Genomic DNA, 6,903 nt, shown 5'->3' with positions numbered 1-6,903 from the left:
AGTCAGCACGAAACGTGTGATGATTTCACTTCCTGTCGGCCAAAAAATACGACGTCCAGATAAATACAAATAAATCGAATAAAAAAGAAATATGAAAACCCCGATTCCTTTTATGTTTCTAATTAATAATTTGGCTAGATACATATATATTATTTTGTTTCCTTTAGTGTTTTGAAAGCGAATTTGTCAGACAACGGAACTGAAAGTAGGAGGAGCTGTGTGCGACGTCAAACACAGCAGCCATAACGCACATGAGCTGCTGTAGTGTTAACATAATGTCTTTCCCATTGTTGGCTGCTAGTGATTTAAGTAATCCATGCAATGTACTTTTACACAGTTTTTTAGGCTGGCACGTGGGCTGTAAATTATGAGTGATTATAATAAAAACGACATCACCACAGCACAGCGTGGCTACAAACGCTACCTGGCTGACCAAATGGCTGTTCCAGGAAGAACACTTAGACGATGGAAAAGGATAAGGCAAGTAGCTTCACTAGTGTTTAATTTATTAAAGCTGTTCAGTCATAATACGATAGTATATATTCTAAACCTTTATTTTTATTTTATAGGAACAAGGAACAATCAAGTCAAGCAGAAACAACGTTGAGTAAAGTATTTCAACCTAGGCTGTACATAATATTATTATTATTATTATTATTATTATTATTATTATTATTATTATTATTATTATTATTATTTATTTCTTAGCAGACGCCCTTATCCAGGGCGACTTACAATTGTTACAAGATATCACATTATACATTATACAGATTACATTATTTTTACATACAATTACCCATTTATACAGTTGGGTTTTTTTTTTTTTTTTTTACTGGAGCAATCTAGGTAAAGTACCTTGAGTCAAGGATACAACACAACAGCAGTGTCCCCTACTGGGGATTGAACCCACAACCCTCCGGTCAAGAGTCCAGAGCCCTAACCACTACTCCAGGCACAGTTAAAACCTGTTAAAATGATAGTAAAAGAAGTGAAATAACGAGATCTACTATTTGTTTTGTAGAATAAATAGAAAGCGCTACAAATGATTTAGGATTAATTCTGAAGGAAGTAGTTAATTTTCAAACGGCCGTGTTTGGTAGTTGATTGTACATTACTGTGTGGCTTATTCTGTGTATAATATTTTTTGTACTTTGTTAAATGCAATTGATTTACTGTTTATGTGTGGGTGTGCGTCTGTAGGGTTCTTTAACACATGACGAGATTCGTACTGTAAGCAACACTGAAGATGATGACAGTCTAGAAACTGATGAAGACGTTGATGTACCAGAATCCAGTAATCGAACGGGAACGGGAACCTGAAATAACCCCAAGTGAACAGGAGAATGCAGATCTTGAGTCAATTACATGGTAAAGTACTAGTAATTTTTGTTATTATGTGCTAATGTAGTATAATGTGTAATGCTATATAAAGTAATATATCTAATAGAAACTTTTTTTTTTAATTTAAATTTGACCTTTTTGCTGTTTCTGTTAAAATAAATGTGACCATTTAAAGCTATAAACGTCTGTATACAGGCACAAATGCAGGAATATGTTAATCTAATAGTTGCTCATGAATTGTAATAATTTATCTGTTCAATAATATCATGTTTATTTTAGAGCTTTTACAAAACACTAAATAGAAACAATATAATTGCAGTACATGTATATTTGTAATACTATAAATGTAGATTTAATTATAGCCTTACCAAACGTTTAATTGTTAAAATACATAAATATGTTCATGAAAAAATAGGAATCAATCATGATAGCTTTGAAAATGAGTGTGATGGTGCTATGATATGAGACGAGTATGATGGCATAGTGTAATTTTCCCATTGCTTGGGGAGAGCCACAAACTGTATAGGATGTAAATGTGCATATTTTTCAATTACAGGAACAGGACATTGAGAATCCTGGCAGTGAACCTTTTCATTCTCTTGATGAATCTACACAAGAAAAGTACCTGCAAGAGGTTTGTGTATATTATTGTGTCTTACCCTATAGTACCCACTACATAGTGTGTTTTAAATCAGCATTCTTTTTAGTGGCAATGAAGGACACTTTCCTCTTTCTTCAAAAGAAAAGGATCATAGAAAGTTGGCTAAGGGTAAATTTGTTTTGGGTGTAATGTAGATTTAAAGATGTGGACTTGTATAAAAACACTGTACTGTAATCTCATTATAATAATGTAGCCTTACAGAACTGCACACAAATCCAAGATTGTAATGTGACTTTTTGTATTTCAGTACTGTGGATATAATTATGGGATGAATATGTGCATGATATAAAATACATTTCCTAAAATATATAATAAATAATAACACTTTCCCTGTTTCAGGATGACAAAGTGTATTCGTCTCAACAACAGAATGGCCTGCTGCTCATGGCTTTGAAAATGAAGCACAAGCTTACCAAGGAAGCAGTCTCTGACATGCTGGACATTATTAATCTATTGGCTGGTAAAGACACTGTACCACAATCTTGGTACCACTTAGAAAAACCATTTGAAGGTTTAAAATATTTTGTAGAAATACATCATGTTTGCAATTTCTGTGAATCTTACTTAGGTAAAGAAACGCACTTACTGTGAGAAAGAATGGATAGAGCAAAGGAGTCTGAAAGAAGGAAACTTTTTCTTTCATTTGCCTTTACATGCACAGATCAAAGCATTTTTAGAGGACCCTGAATTGTCACAAAAGGTAGTAAGAAATAGACATGGCTTCCAGTCACAGACATTCTGTGACATAACATTGTTTATGCCAGCTGGTACACAGATAGTGACCAGGCATCCTGCATTCCTTTTGCTATGAAAATGTTCTTTCAGATCTTACACTGTATAGATAGGAACTCCCGTTCTCTCACCACGGCTAACTTGGTTCGAGGAACTACCGTTCCTTTCGATTTATGAAAAACGCCACAGGTACAATTGTAATAATGTTGTATATAAAAGGCAGTTGTTAAAATTCTTGTTAAATTTTAGCCTCTGCTTATACATGTTTCAAACTACCATGTGTTTTTTCTGTGCAATGTATTTGACCTACAAATGTACAATAAACAGTAAGAAAGTCAAATGTTTTTCATGTTGTTTTTTTAAAGCTATTATTTGCTTTTTTATTTTAATTTTTAAGTGATATGCAGTTAAAATTCTAGCTCTGGCCCACATGCAGTATAGTATGTAGTATTTAACTGGCTACTAAGGTTTTTTAATTATTACTTTGTAATGTATAATGAAAATCCCATATTGCTTGGAAGATGCCATCACTACATAAGTTATTTTGAAGATGTGATTTACATCAGACTTTAATCACAAAAGAACTTGACCAAACTCTTTGTTTCAGGGTGAGGTACAGTATTCCACTGAGAATTTTTAGAATTGATGTATTACACAGTACAACATGCATGTTGTTTCTCATACCCAGCATAACCAGTCAGCACAAAAGCATGCATACAAATCAATGTATTTGACCATATATTTTGTAAAAGGTATTTTGTCATATATGATGAATGCGTATGACAAATATATGGACATTAAAGCAATATATTTAAAATATATGAACCAGTACTTCAATATACATTTCCATGTATTATAAATATATGGTTCTTCCGTATGGGTGAAAACATCTGTGTGGCGTTAAACAGGTGTGGTCTTATCAGGGGGTTTTAATGGATGGGGGTAGAGAGAGATAGACGTGTGTTTAAATAACTGGAGGTTTCTAAAATGTGTTGTGCCTGAAGTTTCACAAAAGTAAATTGCATAATTGGATTTATGGAATTCGAAATTCCACACTTGCTATTCAGAATATTAGAGCTGTCTGCACAAGATCTGTGCTGTGAGTGGCAAGAAACAAATGAAACAAAGTAGACAGTGCTACAGACTTCTACAGCTGCTGATTCAAGCAAGCAACTTAAGACAGTAATGCTGGCCCATCAGGCAGTGCACTTTAATCACTGCTAAGGGGGAATTGTCAAACCTTTGTTAAGATCACATGTGCCCACTTCTTATATGTAGAGAGGAGGAGCAAGTAAAGAACATATATGTTGAGCATAATACATTTTAAGCTAGGAAATTAATTGATGAATGTAAGATGTAAGATACATGCACTTAGTGGATAGTGTGCTTTCAAGAGAGGTAATATTTTAAGCAGAACATCACAACATTATATGTAAATGAAAAAAGCATTACTCACATAAGATACATACAACAGATGTACAAATCTGTATCATACATTACACTTCTGGTCATAATGCTGAGGATAAAACTGCTGTAGTTATAAGAATTGCATTTTGTATTTTCTGCATTTCTGTGAAATAGCTGCAATGCAGGGCATCTCACACTGCTGTGCTGAAAGGCCTGAGATCTAGTGAAATGTGGTCAAAAAAACCAAACCAAAAAAAAAGTGTTTCTGCAGCTTTAAAAGTTTATCCCTCTGGCACCATTATATAAGCATACATATGGGACAGTAAAAATGGAAGACGACACATTAAATGACATTATTATAAAATGCAATACTCCTGGAATGATCCCTTATTAAATTAGGCTCTATGATCTGAGATGAATTTCCCCAATCCCTAATCCATCACAGCAGAAATATTAAAAGATAGGTCTCAACTGGTATTAGAATCTCACTCAGTCTTTACTTTCATTATTTTGAATTAGGGTGCTACTGGGGGAAAGCCTCTTAATGAGAATTACAGTGATTCACTGGCCTTAGTTTGGATTTTGACAAGTAAAATATTAACTCTTCAGTCACAGCTGTCTGAATTAAAATACTTTGTAGCCACGGATGCACAAATTAAATTGGCCTTTATGTTTCTTGCACGGCTGACCCCCTGTGGGGCAAAAACATCAAGACCAACAATTTCACAAAGTCACAGTGTATCATTTTCAAGAAATGAAAATACATCAGAGGTGGTTTCCATTGCTCTCTTTCATATACAGTATATAGTGAACAGCTCTGTGTATGTGTGATGTATATATTTAATCTGTCTGTCTGTCTGACTGAAGTCAAATAAATGAAATAGTAACAATAAATGCTTTTAATTCTTGCATGTTTCTTAATGCATACTTTTATATGGGATCTCATGCGATAATAGTTCTACAACTGTTATTCTGCATGCATTTTAATAAGACCCAAAGAGGCCCTTTCCACTGAAATGGCCTTTGCAAAATATTGATTTCAGGAAAAATAAACATTTTAGTTACCTTAGGGTCTGTTAGTGATATGCTTAAACTGAAGTTGATATATTTAAGAAATCCATGAATTTGCATCCCACCAAAAAACACAAACAAAATGCGAATCGTGACTTTCAATTTCCCAAACGAAAAAAGCAGATGGGTGCCATGGCTGTTACAGAACATCTGGATGCCAAAAAAACATTCCTTGACATCTATCTATCTATCTATCTATCTATCTATCTACCTATCTATAGATAGATAGATAGATAGAAAATTTAAAGAATCTGCATTGACTTGTTATGCAATACCTGCTTTAAATCATGAACATGACATTTCCTGCACAATTATATGGCTTGTCATGAGAACTGTTCACACTCTCGCATCTTTGTAACTTTTTTCATGCAATTTAAAACAAATAAAATAAAATAAAAATGTAATGCAGGAAAAAGATTGCAGGGTATGCGTTGGGAGTACAAGACATGGTAAAACAAATAAATGAAACAAAATTGCAGCACTACTGAAAATAGGACTCAAGGGCCATTAATCAAGTTTTACAGCTACTTAAATAAGATCTAAAGTTGTTATCTAAAGATTTTCTAACCTTTTCAAACCATCATTAATCAGCTCGCACATCCTGTCAATACATTGTCAGACGAGCAGCAATTAAAAAGTATGTAGTGACTGCAATCATTGAGTAAGAGTAAGAAAGTCCAATACATGAAAACTAACACACTAAATCTCTTTAGCATTCAACTGTACTTCCAATTAACTATTCAGTCTATTGTATTTCTTTTGTTGACAAGCCCATGTGGGGTAAAGTGAATGAATTGTAATCAAAGTGTTCTCATGTAGACAAAATAATAGGATTCTTAAAGTTTAGGTACAAATTAAAAACAAATATCAAGTGTACAAGCTAATCATATGAGTTTGTGAAACTGACAGTGAAATGCTGAAGCCCAATATATATATATATATATATATATATATATATATATATATATATATATATATATATATATATATATATATATATATATATATATATGTGAATAAGACCAAGTGGCATTTTCTTTCTCTTTATATATGGTAAAAATCAGACGGTCTTATGCCTCTTGACAGCAGTTTTCAAAATGATAAAATCCATCTCCACATATTGATTAGTTATTCTTATATCTTTCAATGGCCGCCTCTAACATGCGCTTCCTCCTCCCGAATGATTAACTATTGATCCGACCTGGTGATTGGTTGAGCAGTATTTTGAGATGGACATTGACAAATGGTTTGGAACTGTTTTGTCTTTCCCGTTGATGAAGTCATAATGCAAATGGCATTGCCAGAGTGGGACCAATTTAAAGCAGTAACCTTTTAACCAACGTAGTTTTAAAGGCTTTCACCACAAATGCCTCTCAGCATTTTTCTGGATAGCCTTCATAAATACAGCTGTAAGCTTAATGGTAATGCGCCGTTAAATGACTCCTTTAATGTCCGTGGAAACACAGACCTTGTTTATGGTCAAAGAATTCATTGCGTTTAAAACTATACTGTAAGCCACACACACGTAAACACACACAGCCACGATCCTGTGACTGACGTGAGCAATGTATTTACTGGAAATCACAAGCTGTTTAAGATTTTAAAGCCCTCCCTCCCAAGCCGCTTGTGTATGCATGTAGTTAGTTTCTTTGAGGACATCACACATTCTGTAATTGCATGCATATTGGATT

At 33.8% G+C, this 6,903-nt stretch overlaps 1 long non-coding RNA gene across 1 annotated transcript; it reads left to right on the top strand.

Moving 5' to 3' along the window:
• The first annotated feature begins 268 nt into the window (after nucleotides 1–268).
• LOC117963585 (uncharacterized) lies at nucleotides 269–3,074 on the top strand. The gene is made up of 4 exons (XR_009330663.1): nucleotides 269–602; nucleotides 1,201–1,368; nucleotides 1,898–1,975; nucleotides 2,342–3,074. It is a non-coding gene; the product is annotated as an uncharacterized LOC117963585 (long non-coding RNA).
• The last annotated feature ends 3,829 nt before the right edge of the window (nucleotides 3,075–6,903 follow it).

Source organism: Acipenser ruthenus, chromosome 12, assembly GCF_902713425.1.
Source record: "Acipenser ruthenus chromosome 12, fAciRut3.2 maternal haplotype, whole genome shotgun sequence".
In the NCBI taxonomy this organism is placed as follows: Eukaryota; Metazoa; Chordata; class Actinopteri; order Acipenseriformes; family Acipenseridae; genus Acipenser; species Acipenser ruthenus.
This window is presented reverse-complemented; position numbering and strand designations above follow the sequence as displayed.